Source organism: Protopterus annectens, chromosome 1.part1 (genome assembly GCF_019279795.1).
Source record: "Protopterus annectens isolate FY-2018-M chromosome 1.part1, PAN1.0, whole genome shotgun sequence".
Lineage (NCBI taxonomy): Eukaryota > Metazoa > Chordata > Ceratodontiformes > Protopteridae > Protopterus > Protopterus annectens.
In genome coordinates, this window is record NC_056726.1 from 777,514,660 (window position 1) to 777,530,883 (window position 16,224).

The following is a 16,224-nucleotide window of genomic DNA, read 5'->3' on the forward strand; positions in this document are numbered from 1 at the left end:
GTGGTAACACATTCATTTTAACAATTGAAACTTTTGCTAGTGCATGGCAGTCATAAATTTTTCCACCTCCCAAAATCAGAAATTATTTGGTCCCAAATTGTTTTAATGTTATTATTGCAGAAGTCTTTATTATCTGTAGAAAACTCAATACCTAAGTATTTAATTTTTTCTTTACGTTACCTGCCCAACCAAAGGCAATAACGAAAAAGGTTTAAGTGTCTTTAAAGGAAAAATATTGTTTTTTTCCAAGTAAATTTTGTAGTTAGAGACTTCTGAAAAATCATTAACAGCCTTCAATAATTTATCAGTGTCAGATATTGGAGATGCACAATAAATATTAAGATCATCAACAAAAGCTGCCATTAAAATTTTAGTTACATAAATTATTGGGACATTATGATAGACATTCTCCTTAATATATAAAAACAGAGGTTCAAGATAAAGATTAAATAGTAAAGGGAACAAAGGGCAGCCCTGGCGTGTTTCAGTCTTAATCTGTATTCTTTTGGAGAGGCTTCTATTAATGTACAGTGTAGTATAGGGATTACTATATAATATTTGCAACATTTGCACAAATTCATGGGATATATTAAAATAAGGTAAAAGAGCAAACAAAAAATTTGTATCGACCCTGTCAAAGGCCTTCTGTGCATCAATTATAAGGGCATAGACATTAAGATTATTTTGTTTAGCATTCGTTATCATAGTATGTAATGTAAGAGTATTATCACTGGTTTGTCTACCTGCCATAAATCCAGCCTGTTCTTTGGATATTATATGAGTCATGATTTTCTTCAGTCTAGATGCTATAATAGCGGTTAGAATTTTCATGTCTACATTCATTAATGATATCGGTCTATAATTATCGGGGTTTTGAGGATCTGAATTGGCTTTATGTATAAAAATAGTCTTTGAAGCATTAAGATGAAGATCATTAATAGTATTCCTAATTATGTAGTTAAATATAACTGAAAGTATCTTACCGAAAATATCCGCAAACCTTTTATAAAACTCCACTGTCATCCCATCAGGACCTGGTGATTTGTGTGATGTCATATGTTGAATTGTATATACTATGTCTTCTTCAGATATCGGTTTAACTAAATCATTTTGAATATCCTCTCCTATTTTTGGAAACTTAATTGATTGTAAAAATTGTTCATAGATTCTATGCAAGGACATATCCTTTTGCCCATCATAAATTTTTGTATATATTTTCTCAAAAATATTAATAATATCCTCTGTTTTAGAATACATTTTATTATTAAATTGTATTTCCGAAATTTGTAATGTTTTTGATTGATTAATGATCCTAGCCAATGCTCTCGATGGTGTTTGAACGTGATTAGCATACCTCGCTAACATCTTATATTCTTGGAATGTTAATCTACTATTTTGTATTAAGAAGAAATCCTTCTGACATTTAAATAGTTCTTTCTCTGTTTGTTCATTAAAATTCCAAATCAGTTGTTGATCCAATAATTTAATTTTCGTTTCCAAGTTTTGAATATCTTTATTTAGTATTTTTTTATAATAAGAGGCTTTTTGCAAAAGGATCCCTCTTATTTGTGTTTTAACTGTTGCCCATTCAATATCTGGGGCATATTGTTGCTTCTTTAGACTAACTAGTAAGTCTTTAAGGTACTTTGTAATTTCCTGTATTATTTCTTCCTTATTCAGCAGATTTGGGTTAAGAGACCAATTATAGCCTCTGCCGCAAGGTATCTTTTATCTCCTTAGCAAAACTTAGCGAAATTTTCGAATGATCTGATAAATACCGTGCATGTATAACAACTATAGGTTCTAAATTAATCAATGTTCTTGAAATAAGGAAGAAATCTATTCTGGACCACATTTTATGACATGGGGAATAAAATGTAAAATTATTTGTACTATTAACATTGTTTAAATAGTGAAACGGGTCATATAGTTGAAAGTCTTCTTTAATATCATTCAGTGCTAATACAACATGCTTATTAAATGCTTTGTGTGGACAAGATCTATCCAACTTCGGATTTTGGTAAGCATTCCAATCACCTCCAACAATTACGTAGTATCTATCAAATTGTGTTAAAATAGAAAACATTTTTCTAATATGTGGAAGCCTGTTTATCATTGTTTTTCATTTGTGTTATACACTGTACTGGAGCAAAGGGGGCAGGGTCATCTGCATTGTGTATGACCTTCAGATTACTGGCAAAGTTTGGCATACATAGGCCAAAGAGTAAGGGACTTATTGATCTTTCAAGAACTCACTTGGTACAAGTGTATTCCACTGCCATATTTTTGTTCTCATCTGACAGAATATTGTCTATCTGCAACATATATTTGGAACCATTTTATTGATTGTTCACAAAGGACTATGTTTAGTAGTCTGTTTTTGAGACCATTTTGACTTACGGTGTCAAAGGTTTCAGGTAAAACAAGAACAGTCCTGTGACTACTTGCCTCATGGTGATTTTGTCTCTGATGAAATCTGTAACAGTTAAAGCTGCTACTATGTCATTAATGAATACAGTGTTCCCTTTAACATGTATCTGTCCATACACTTCGTCCAACTCAAAAGACTCCAATACTTCCTTGCTAAGAAGATTAAGGGTATGCACTCCATTTTCTATACTGAGTACCACAAAGCCCAGTCCCTCATCTCTGTATCCTAGACATTTTTCAAGGGAGATCTCATTTTAGCATATAAGGCTCCTATAATCAAAAGGTTCATGATCTGTAATGGAAAAATAACATTTCTGTTTACATAAATTTAACTTGGGACAACTACTAGTGTGTTTAAAAATGCATTGTTACAATCTCTTATTTATTTATTTTATTTATTTTACATTTGTTGACCGGGCTAGTCCAGCTGGATATATGTCCATTTTCAGTGGAGGCCCGGGGAGAAAAGCTCCACAATACAATAACCAAATAGGACAAACAAAATATATCAAGTAGACATTGGTACATTACAAAACTTTATGTTATATTACATAACTAGGATTTTATATTCTGTATACCAGTAGGAACAGAAGCCTGATGTAAAAATAAGCTTGATACAATAGTAGTATGAATTAATAATGGAAATTATAACTAAGATACTGCAGATACTATGGTCACACAAGAAATCAGAGGATAAACACTAGTGTTGAATGAACAGAGTATACAAAAGCAAATAGGAGGATACAATAATAGTGTTTAGTCTCACAAGAGTTGAGGTGTGATATGAACACAGTTGGAAATTCAACAGTATATTCATATTTACAAGAGGAAAGAATCCTCAGAAAGGTCAAGCTCACTGCTATCAGAGAGTTAACACAAGATAATGTTCAAAAGAGGCTACGAATCACAGGAGTCTTGAAGAGGGGTATGGTTGTTAGTCTGGGTTATCACAGGGTCATAGCCAGTGTGATCTGAGGTAGGGTTTGAGCTTGCTTTTAAATAGGTTAACAGAGGATAGTGAGGTTAGCTGACTTGGAAGGCTGTTCCAGGCCTTGCCTATTTACTCTTACTACTCCTGTCTTAATAAAATGTGATTACAGGGCAAGTAATTATAAGAATGCCCTGGAGGTTAGAGAAACAAAATGACAATTAGAATTGAATGCAGATAAATTTTCTGGTTTGAAAGAAGTAATTAACATCAGATGTTTTTAAAAGCGAGGGGCTTGAAAACAATGATAAATGTATTATTTATTACAATATAGTATAGTTCGTGTTTATATGATATTCAATAGACTGTGTAAATGTTGGTGTAATAAGAGTATATGTTTAGGCAAGCCTAATTGTTCAATTGTTTTTTTAAAGATTTATGTCTTAATTCTAAGTATTTGTCTTTAAGAATTTAATTGTTGTCAGGTAACATTGATTGGTATGCATTGAATGAAACTGGGTATTTCAGAGTAGACTCTCAAGGGAATTTTATTCTGAAGAAGTTCTTAGAGTTTTAGAGAATGAAACCACTCAAGAATTCCTTGCATTCCTTGTGTTTTGGAGTGTTTTTAGTTTACTAGGATCTGCTCTTCATGCCTAGATTTTTCTATTTGTTTGTGCTGAGCTTTTCGATGAGAACCAGCATGACTGACAAGGAACCAGTGGATGCTCTGGATACTGCAACAAGTTTTACTGCATTGAGTATGTATTATTTACCTGAAGAATTGTTGCAGTTATTCAGAAGTATTAATGTAGCCTTGCAAGAAATTCAGACTTCCATAAGTTATTTGGCACAACATTTCTGTAACGTGCCTATCAGTCATGTTTTTTGACCGCAAAGTTACTGTACTAGAAGCTTAAGTTAATTCTGATATACGCTTTTCTCCAGTTAACAAACATAAATTGGAAGAACTACTCATGCCAGAACAGAAATGCCCAGAGATTCCTCAATTTTGTCAATGCAAATGCCTTGAAACAGCTAGTCCAAACCCCCACAAGAGGTGATAATATCTTGGACTTGGTATTAACCAATATGAGTAACCACTGCAGCATCCCTATAGTATCATCCTCCCTGGTAAGATCCAACCATAAATTGGTCACTTTCAAAGTCACCATTTCCCCTGACGGCCCTCTAGCTAGGGTCAAACAAAAAAACTTCTCCAAAGCTGATCACAGCCACCTGAGGGATGGTATAAACAGCTTCACAGCCCCTCCCCCTCTGTAGAAACTGGCACCAATATCCAAAACTACACCAAAGCACTATACAAGCATTTATATAGATGCATGGAATCAGGAATACCCGACAGGACTAAATCATCCTCTGCAAGGAAGAGTAAACCTGTCTGGTGGACATCAGCAATAAACAAACTCTATATCAAAAGGAAAAAAATTGCTGTCCAGGACCAGGAAGGAGCAGGTGCTCAATTGGAAGCCATCTCTCCTTTGCCTGAAGAAGCAAATAAGAGCACTAGTGAAATCCTCCAAAGCAAACTTCGAGTCCAAATTGGCCACACCTGCTAGAGACAACCATAAGGCCTTCGTCACATATGTCTGCAGTCTCAAAGGAAGCATCTAGATCTGCTCATAACTGGTGGTTAAGGACACCACATATACAAATGCCGTACATATAGCAAACTTGCTGGCTGACAGATTCAGTGAAAATTTCACCCCTCTGTCCCCCCCATCAGTAAATCAGGACATTTCCAGTACCTGCCCCCTTCCCCTTATATCTAGGGAGTAGGTCATCACTGCTGTCTCAAAGGCAAAAAATACAGCCTCCATGGGACCCAATAACATTACAGGCTACATCCTACATGAACTCAGGCTTTGACTTGCAGGACTATTAGGTGCCCAATTCATCCAATGCCTAAGTACCGGCTTCATCCCAGCTGAGTGGAGGACATTCACTGTCATCCCTTTGCACAAGGGTGGAGCATCCGCCGATCAGGGAAATTACTGTGCCATCAGCCTAACTAGCCTGATCTGCAAGCCCATGGAATGGATTATCATGGACTTCATTAACAAGGACATTGACAACCTCCAAACACTTGATGCCACACAGTTCAGCTTCATCAAGGGGAGGTCATGTCTGTTAAATTTGTTTGACTTTTTTGAGACAGTCACCAAAGTCATGGACAAGGGGAAGACTGTGCACACCACCTACCTTGACCTGGCCAAAGCCTTCAACACTATTCTCCACTCAGGCATACTAGATCAACTCTCTCAACTAGGCATCAATCTGTATGTTACCAGATCGGTAGCAAACTGGCTTATTGATAGAACCCACCTAGTCAAATATAGAAAACTACCTCAAGCTTTAGACCTGTAAAAAGCGGCATACCCCATGGCTTGGTCTTGGGGACTCTGTTTTTAGGGATATAATTTTCTAAGGTGCAAGCCAAAACCAGTCGGCTATGGCTGACCAAGTTTGCAGATGACTGCAAGCTGGGAGCTGTCATCAATTCCCTTAGTGATGTGGACATCCTCCAAGAGGGTCTCACCCAAACAAATGACTGGTGTTAGAAACATGGTCTCAAGCTGAACACGAAAAAATCCATCATCATCCCCTTTGAGGAGATTGACATCCCCACAAATTATCACATTAAGAACAATGTCCTAAGCAAGCAATCAGTCCGGAGGGATTTGGGCACCCAGGTTGATAGCAACCTCTCCTTTGACCACCATGTTGCTTCCATTGTACGAAAAGCTTTCTACATGGCCCACCTCATAAGTAAGGGTATCTCATCCAGGGACAGGGAGGCCATAACATCCCTGTATTCTTCCCTTATAAGGCCCTTTATTGAGTAAAACACCCCTTTCACCATGTACCTTGCAAAGCACATGATGCAGCAGCTGGAGAGACCACAGAGGTTCCTCACCAGCAGAATCCAGGACCTCAAACATCTACCATACACAAATAGGCTAAAAGCCCTATCCCTCTACTCAGAGGTGACCTCTGTGTGGCATACAAGGCAATCTCAGACCCTGCATTGATGGTATTGCTGTATATCCGCAAGTCAAGCTCCACTCAAGTAACCCACACATGTGACCTCAACCTGGTTTGTGACATCAAGAGGACTTGTTGGCAGGACAGATTTGTGTCCCAGAGACTTCCCCATCTGTGGAATAGACTCCCTCTCCACATCAAGGCAGAGTACCTCATTACCCATTTTTAAGCGCAACCTGGATAACTGGATGGGAAACAGAAAATATACCCCTGGGATTCCACCTGTGTCCCTGCTGGACAGGGGCATTGGGTGATGACTTGTCTAAATATGGGCTAAACTCTTGGCTAAGCTTATAAGGGCCTTAAGGCTAATAGCCTAGTAACTTCCTATGATCCTATGATCTTATAATTCTGGAGTAAATAATCCATCTCGATGCAGTCATTTGCTGTCCAACTTGGAAATTTCTGGTAATCTATTTACACCTTTAGCATCAGACCATTAGAGATTAGCAAACAGTCTGAAGAATTTAAAGATTTGTTAAAACGTTTGACAAAAAATTAAATTGATATCAGATCTTAGTGCATGACAGACTTTATTTAGAACAATGCATTAAGTTACAGATTGTGCCTAAAGAACTGAGAGTTTTTAAGCTCCTTAATGGCATTGCTATCAACAACCCTTTTTATCAAGAACTTAAAAATTTCTTCATTGGTGCTGGACTTCATTTATTATGTAAGGTGATTAATTAATTATAATGAGAAAACCATTAATGCTTTAACTGTAGAAATTGATTTAAATGTGAAATTGAAAAGTTACACCTGGCTTTCTGCTAATTTGGCAGAATATGAAGTGGTGTTCACTTCTAACAATAGGTATGTTAAAATGTAATAGAATGTAAAAAGAAAAAAACTTCAACTACACATAAAAGTGATAAAGGCATTGCCAGCCCCCTTTCCTTCCACTTGAATACCAACAATGAAACCATTAGAGGTTCTTGATAATAGCCCTGTGGATGTTCGTGGTGGAGCTGAAGATTCCTCTAATGTGTTTTTAACCAGAAGATTGAAGAGAATGGTACAATGTGCCAATCAATCAGGAACTCCAGGGCAGAGATACAACCTAGGAGAGAATTGTCATGCAGACTACTGAAGAAGAGGGAGAGAAAGAAGACGAGGTCACCATTAATACTGACTGATACTGATATTTTAAAATACTGCCAATTTTGTGTAGGTGAGTATGTTTTTAACTTTACTAAAGATTCTTTTATGGAAGAACAACATAGACTGTTTCACCTAGGAATTTTATTTTTTCCCAGCTAGAATGGCCAGTAAAGTTCATCCTTTGCTAGATGTTAAAATGTTTGTTAGCAATTTGAATTTAGCTAATATTTTTAAAGGACCAGAATGCAAACTAAATTGTTGTAGCAAACCTTCTATTTATAATCCTCCATTGAATTCTATATCGGCAACCTTTCAAGAGATTTGCAAACAGGAAATTGTTAATATTTGTAGTAATAAGAAGTTATGCTATATGAGATGTGTAAGGTATACAAATGTATACATATGTGTTTATTCGGATTGTTGATACAAGTATCAGTGGTGGCTGATGACTTCAAATCAAAGGGGGGCGGCAGGAGACAGCTGAATGGGTGGGGTCAATGGGAAGGGGTGTGGCCAACTAGAAAGGGGAGGAGCTATGCTCAAAACCACAACAACTAACTTTAATTAAATACACTGCCCTGGGTGCCAAACCATCGTTATGAGAGTCCAATCAAGACAAAATGAAGTGTAAAAGAATAAAAATATTTCAATGCATTGGCTGCATGACAGGTTACTTAATATCTAGATGGAAACAAAAAGGTTGTGAGGCATGAAAAAATAAATTACTTCTTAAATACATTACTGGAATGCCAGTCAAAATCAAGTATAAGAAAAACAAGCAGCACTCAACTCAAACCACTTCTCCTTGTACTGCAGTTCTAATTATAATTTACATTCAGCTTAATTAAAGTACCAAGTAACATGCTGAAAGTAGCAATCTATGTGATGCCTCCACTTGTAAAAATGTTTCTTATCCAAAAAAGACCTGCTGCCTGACAACTATCTACTTGTTTCATGGGGGAAACATGATCAAAGTAAAAACTGAAAAGCAAACAAAAAACAAGCTCATGATACATTGCTTAAAGGATTACCGACTAACTGTACAGGTTATGGACCACACATGAATGGAATTCTGTTTAGTTTATGGGTATAGCCCTCAGAGATCACTGGAAGTCTTCAACAAGTGTAATGAGCTTCTTAAAATGATGTAATCCTGTCCTTTATTACAAATACTGTCATATGCATTTCTATACCCAACGCTTATACATTATCTAATTAAGTATTCTCTGCATGGCAACAATAGAAAGGCTTTCAATGTTGGCAATTCTTTAACAGTATGCTTATTAAAGCTTACTTACATGTTATGATCTCAGACAAGCCTACCTGATGGTCACTAAAGCATTGCTACTTAAACACAGAGCAACAGGCACTTTCTGAGTAATAAACATAAATCAACAGTACAAAAATATGACAGAAACCAGACCATTCTGCAAATCAAGAACAGATGAAAAGCCACTGTAGTACGTGTGTCTACCTTGGATGGGGGGGATACTCTGCACATTTACACTGCATAACTGCTCCTTGCCTTGCTTGGACACATCCAGAGTCACTACATGGAGGAGTGGGGTGCAACAAGTATGTCACAATTTGAAATGTCTCTGGCTGACTGTGATGGCCCTGACACATTTGTCATACCTCTTAACCTCAGAGCAAGAAATCTGGACAAAGCCATACACAGAAGTGGGACAAAGGCCCAAAAATAAGGACACTTTTTAAATATTGCTCTTATAAACTTAGAAAGATAATAGAATAGTAGGTCTTGCATTAGTATGAATTTTCTGAAGGGTATGAAATCTGAAACTCAAATGTCTGTCATTATTTTCTAACTTCAATCTTTAATGATTTGCCACTAATTTGCCAAAAAAAAAACACAATTTTATGAAAAATGGACCAAAAAGGTGATGCAAAAATACAAAATAGCCACACAATACAGGTGGGAACCTGTCAAACAAGGGACACTTTTTTTAATATTAGTACTGCTAACTTGAGCAGCTGACAAAATAAAAGAATCTGCATGCATTTCCGAAATAAAAGTAATATATAACTCTGTTTATTACAGTTATTTCTTAATTGTAAACCCTCCATGTTTTCTTCCAAAATTGCTATTTTGTGGAGGAATTATTAGGGAAAGAGCAACATTTTGAGCCAAAATCAGGGACAGTTGAGAGGTTTGGCTATGCCTAGTTCTATAAAGCAATTTATTTGCATGTACCTCTCAACCCGTAATGCAATAAATCTGGACAAGGCCAGATATATTGGGGGAACATATAAACAGTACTAAAAATTGCTCTTGTATAAAATGAGACAGTTGATAAAGTAACAGGTCTTACTTTAGCATGCATTTTTATGAAGGTTATGAAGTCTGAAACTCAGTGTGTCATTATTTAGTGACTTAATTCCTAAATGATTTTCCAGAAAACCACACATTCTATGAGGAACAAACCAAAAATAAGAAGCAAAAATCTATTCATTCTGTGAAAATCTGGACAGTTGGGAAGTATAGTTCAGCTGGGGCTGTCTTTGAGTTTGCCACCCTTCCCCCTCACAAAATAATAGTTGAATGGAGCCTTCCCCCCTGCAGCCATTCCAATGATCCATTACTTGGCTATTTCACCCCATTTACCATAAACACTTATGTGCATATTGCTTCGCTTCTATGATGATTTGGACTTCATTTGAAAGTTTTATTTTGCATTTTACAACACAAACACTAAGACATCTGTTAAACAAAGCAATGCAGTCTCACAATGAAAACAGACTTAGCATTAAAACTTCTCTGCCCTTGAAACTCGCATTCAGTGAAACACATTGAAACCCACATTCAAAGAAAATACATTTTGCCAGTGGCAGATAAAGATTAACTTTGGGCTGTTTTCAAATCATAGGCCCCTTGCACATGAAACATACATGTGCTCTTTGATACACCTTCCTGATTGTACTAAATTATATTCCTTCTACAATACAGTACAGTTGTTAGAGGGCATTTTAAATTTATTGTTTTGAACATTTTTCCAGTAAAGACTGAAACAAAACACAGGCAACAATAATGACAAAACTGCCCAATTCAGAACATTTTTACAGTAAATAATGAAACAAAATGCATGCACCAATAATGGCAAAACTGCCCAGTTCAGAACATTTCCATCATAAAAGTCTACTCAAACTTCTACAGTCCACCATTATCAGTAAATATGCACAATCTCTGAAGAAGTAAAAGTAATCTAATTAATTCCACATTAAAGAAATCTGTAACTAATGAAGAGGTTGCTGCTAGCAAACAACTTTATATTTCATTGTTTCGCCGACAAAAAGAGTGCCTGTTGCCCTTGAGGAATAAATTGCCTATGTTGCATTAAAAAAATGATATGCTAGTAATATTACAATAGGGAATGGAAGGCAAACTGATGACAGGTTCATAGTTACTAGGTATCTTTGCCAAAAAGGACTGCAGCATCCACCCCCTTTACAACACAGTACAGTATCAGCAATGCATCTACCTACTGTGGGAGTAGAACCCAGAGTCTTCTGCATCAAAGGTAAGTACGCTACCTGTTGTTCTATTAACAATGCAAGCAGACTCAGCATAAGCAGCACTAAACTTTTGTTCCCCTGCAGCTATCAGCTTCTTGTAAAATCTACTTGACACTCAGCTGTATCTCTGAACTTTGCAGCACAAGAAATCTGGAAAAAGCCAAAATTTATTGGGGGGGGACAAAAACCCAAAAACCAGGGATACATTTTAAACATTGCTTGTATAATGTTGAAAAGTTGCTAGAATAAAATTCTGTGCTACCACCATACATTTAATTTGCCAAGTATTGAACCCAAGACACTGTGCAAAACAGAGCAACATACCACTACACCAAATCATCTGTTTTATGAAAGAGAGGAAGACTGAAACTTAAATGGCTACCATTTATTGAATTAAGTTCTCATCATAGCTGTCAACCTCTTAGCACAAAACACCTGAACAAAGCCAATAACGGGGGAATACAGTCCCAAAAATAGGGACAAAGTTCAGATATCCATCTTATAAACTTTAAAAATTACTAGAACAAAAGGTTTTGTGTTACCATGTACTTTCTGAAGAATATGAAGTCTGAAATTCAAATGCTTGTCATTTTTATTTAACATTTGTTAACCAGGAAAGTCTGACTTGGAACAAAAGCCAATTTTCAGCAGAGGCCGAGGGAGAAACACTCCAAACACATGTCTTTGTAAGATGGGAGGACATCAGAGCAAACTCACACAAACACAGGGAGGACATGCAAGACTCCACACAGATGACTCCTTAGCCAAGAATCAAACCAGAGAACCTGTAGCTGTCAGACAACAATGCTACCTGTGCACCACTGACTGTGTCAACACACACACAGACACACATACACACACACACACACACACACACACACACACACACACACACACACACACACACACACACACACACACACACACACACACACACACACACATGCACGCACACACAGACACACACACACCTACTAATTTTGTCCTCCGTAGCAATCCTGTCCCGCTACGTCCTCTGCTGATTCTGTCCTCCATAGCAGCCCAGCTAAGTCCTCCATCTGTCTTGTGTCTACTCTCCATAATGGCCCACGCATGCTGTTCTCCCACAAAATGTGAGTAGGCTGGAGCATCCTGCTGGTGGGTCCCTGTGAGACTTGAATAGGCTGGAGCCTCCAGCCTGCAGGTGATGCAGTCCGGTGACCTTCCGGTCTGTGCAGTCATCACCGCACAGACCTCTGGGGTGGAAGGGCAGAGTTTCCTGCATTCCCTATCTGGACTGCCTAAGGGAGCAGTCTGGAGTTCAGGAATGAACACGCATGCATGTGTGGAGTTCTGGTCTGCCTCTGACAGCAGTCAGAACTAAGCATGCACGGAGTCCGGGACTACTCGTGAAAGAAAAGATTTTTAATTTTTTTTTTTTTTTATGTGGGGAATTTATTCATTTTTACAGGTGGGAGGGCTGCAGTCCTGCAGTCCTATAGCATGAGCCGCCCCTGACAAGTATATATAAACAGTATTTTATATGATTTTTTTGTGTGTTGAGTTTCCCAAAATATTGATTATGTTTGCCAAGGTGTACAAAGATGGAAATTTTCCTCCTTTTAGACTCATAGTGGCAGCTGCAGGAAGTGTGACCAAGGGAATTTATATGTTTTGAGATGTTATTCTAAACTCCATAGGTCAGACATTAGATAGATACCTCAGAGATTCATGGGACCTTTTTGGCTAACTTACATTCATATCAGTTTTCAGGAGATGAAGCAATGATGTTAACCTTGGATGGTAAATCTTTATATATAAGCATTCCTATGAATGATGGGATAGTTTTTATGACAATGTTCCTCTCTAAATTTACTAGTTTTCAACAACTTTTATTAATAGTTTATGTTTGTTATTGGAACTGGTATTAGACAATAAATATTTTATTTTTAATTACAGATATTATAATCAATTATGTGTGGGGGTTGGTTATGGGATCTTCTGTTGCCCTTCATGTGCTAGCCTAGCTTTTGCTCTTGAGAATATATTTATTTAAATAATGTTAGCTTGAATACAAATATCTATATATATAAAATACTTGTTGGCAATTTATTTTTATATGCAATGGTAGTAAGGGAGATCGTGCCTCAGTAGCAAAAGAAAAAAGTACCATTAACCCAAATTAAAGAACAGAAAGTCTGACTTATTTTACTCCATGCTGCATTGTAAGGAAATACGTTTTAAAGAAATATAGCACATTTTGCCAACATTCAAGGTAAAATATATAGCTTACCACTGCATGCACTGGTGAATAGCAAAGCAGTTTAAATGCTTGTAAAAGTCCTTTGAAGTAGAAGAAAGAGTAGTCAGTTAACAGCTCCTGGATTACAATAATAGTTCTGACACCTCGGGAAGAATGTCTGTCAGCAGTTGAACTAAAAACTGGAAGCCTTAAAACATGACTTCAGCTAGATTACTTTGCTGAGTATTTACAGCTACCTTTAAAAAGGTAAGAGCTGCACTGAGAACACAAATCAGAGGAACTTGAAAAAAAAATGTGAAAATGAGCTGTGCAAGATGTCTATGACTCATATTACTGCTATTATATTTACATGGAAGTTAAAAAATGATTTCCTTATGTCTAGTATGACATATAAAGGGGGCTTGAAGTTGACTGCGGGGGGAAATACCAAGGTGACATTAAAGAAGCAAGTCCATCAATATAGTATACATAACCAGCATCATGATTATGATGCATTAAAATAGTCAGAGTACAAACACACAATGGCATACATTGGATACACTGGCAACTATTACATATATACTTTTGTTGACTGGGTTAGTCCCACAAGGTCAATGGCCTCTTTTCAGGAGAGACCTAAGGTGGTATTCATACTGACTAGAGGAGATTTGGCTGGGACACTGGGGAACTTCCTGTACTCCATTACAGTAATCACGATGGATACCATCAGTGATTATCAGCACTCATCTTGATCCTAGTGTAGTGGTGTCTAAGAGGACATTGGGCACTATGGAAACCAAAAGTGAGGGAGCAGAGGCAAATGCTAGCTTGAGAGATGGTGTAACAATTGATTCGGAAAATTTGTTTCAGCAGAAGCTGCTTGCAGAGTCAAAAAATGACAAAGAGCAGTTTGTAATTACAACTGCTCAATCAGGAGGGTTGCAGGGTGATATTCTGAGTGAGATGATAAATCAAAGTGAACTCAAGAAAGACAGTGAAGTGACGCGGGGAGATATAATGGATAAGACAGGAGGAGAAAGCAGATATTGTGGATGGGAATAAATAGAAGAAAAAGAAGAAGACATATGCTGAGACAGTGACCAGCACATTGAAAGAAAAGAATCTGAACTGGAGAACTTAAATAAAAGAAAATTAGTGGTGAGACTGCAACATAAATGTGAAGTGGCACTAAACAGGTATGAGGTGTGGGACAATGTTATTTTACCTCTGGGCATTACAATTCAAGAGGTAAGAGCATTTAGTCATACAAATAAACAAACTTTTGGTAGGCATTATTTTTAAGACTTTGCAAAGCATGGGGAAATTTGTTAGCAAGTTTGAAAAAAAGAAAAAATGAAAATCCATGGAATGAAATGTGATGAAGACTGCCTTTAGAGAAATTAAGAAAAAGTTAGATATGCAATTTTCGACAGAGATAAAAAGAGAGACTTTAAAAAGATACTTGAAGGATATTTGTAAAAAAGTGTTGGACATTCTAAAAGTATATGATGATAGGGGTTTATGGACTGAGGGATGGGGCAGCAATGTCAGTTCTAAAATGGAAAATGATAAGATTGTACATATACCAAGTGTTATAAATGTTGAAGGGAAGTGAAGTCTGGTAAAGTATTGGGGGCAAATAAGAACATGTTATTTATGTGGGGCACTTTGTGAATAATTGTTAAAAAAGAAGGTGTTATATCTGTGAAAAAATGTGGCGTGGGCCAAAACAGTCTGAGTTGAAATATTATAAATGTAAACAAAAAGGACATTTAGAAATTGACTGTAAAGAAATAGAAACATAAAGTGAAAATAAAATCAAAGAAAGTAAATAATCTGGGAAAGAAAAAGATAAGATAGAACAAAAATAACAAATAATAGTGAAAAAAGAACCAAATAGAGATGTGAAGAAATTTTAAAATGTAGTGATGAAGAAGATATAAACTGTGTTGTGGTTAAAAAGCAAACATCTATAGGTAAAATGTTAAAGATAGACAAAGACATTTTAAGCATACCAATGTAAAAGACAGAAAAAAAGGGAATGGGTAAAAGAAGAAAGAAAGGGAAAAATAATACTTTTCAAATTACAAAGTAGAGGAAGGAATAACTTGAGTATTATCAATAAATGTGAATAGGCTTATAAATATAATAAGGAGAATATGAATAATATAATGATGTAAAATTGTGAAATTGATATAATTGTATTGAAAGATATAAGGTTTATAACAAACAAAGAAAAAAACCCAGACAGAAAACTTGTAGGACATATAACATGAAATTTAAGAAATTAAAGTTTTTCTGGTATCACAATTTATGCAGAACAAAACAAATATTAGACAAGATTTTAATTAGAATGAGTAGATTAGCTATTCTGGATAGTCAATGGCAAGAAAAGAAATCTATAGAATTATAACAATATATGCTTATGCAGTGGCTAAAGAAAGAGAAAGCTGATTTTGACAAATGTTACATTTTGTTATAATGAACATGAATGTAATAATAACAGGGCATTTCAATTGTGATTTAAGAGAAAGAAACAAAAGGGAAAAGATATATGAAACATGAAGGAGGTACTGAAATGTGGGAAGTTAGTTTTATGCAAAGAAAAAAATGGCCACATGAAAGAAATGGTTAAAACTGAGATTGATGATTGTATAATATCAGAAGGGATAAATATAATAGAAGAAGAAGTAGAAAGGACAGGATTTTCAGATCACCTAGCAATATGGATAGATATAGTTAAATATAAAGAATATATTAAGATAGGAAAAGGAATAAACATAATAAATAAACAATGGAACATAGAAGGTAATAGAAAAGATGTGGCCACACAATTATGGAAAGAACATTTATTGATGATAGCATTTTACAAAAAGTGGACTGAGTAGTGGATAGTATTTAAGAAGAAGTACAAAGAAAGCTATTTATGTTGGGAAATAAATAAAAG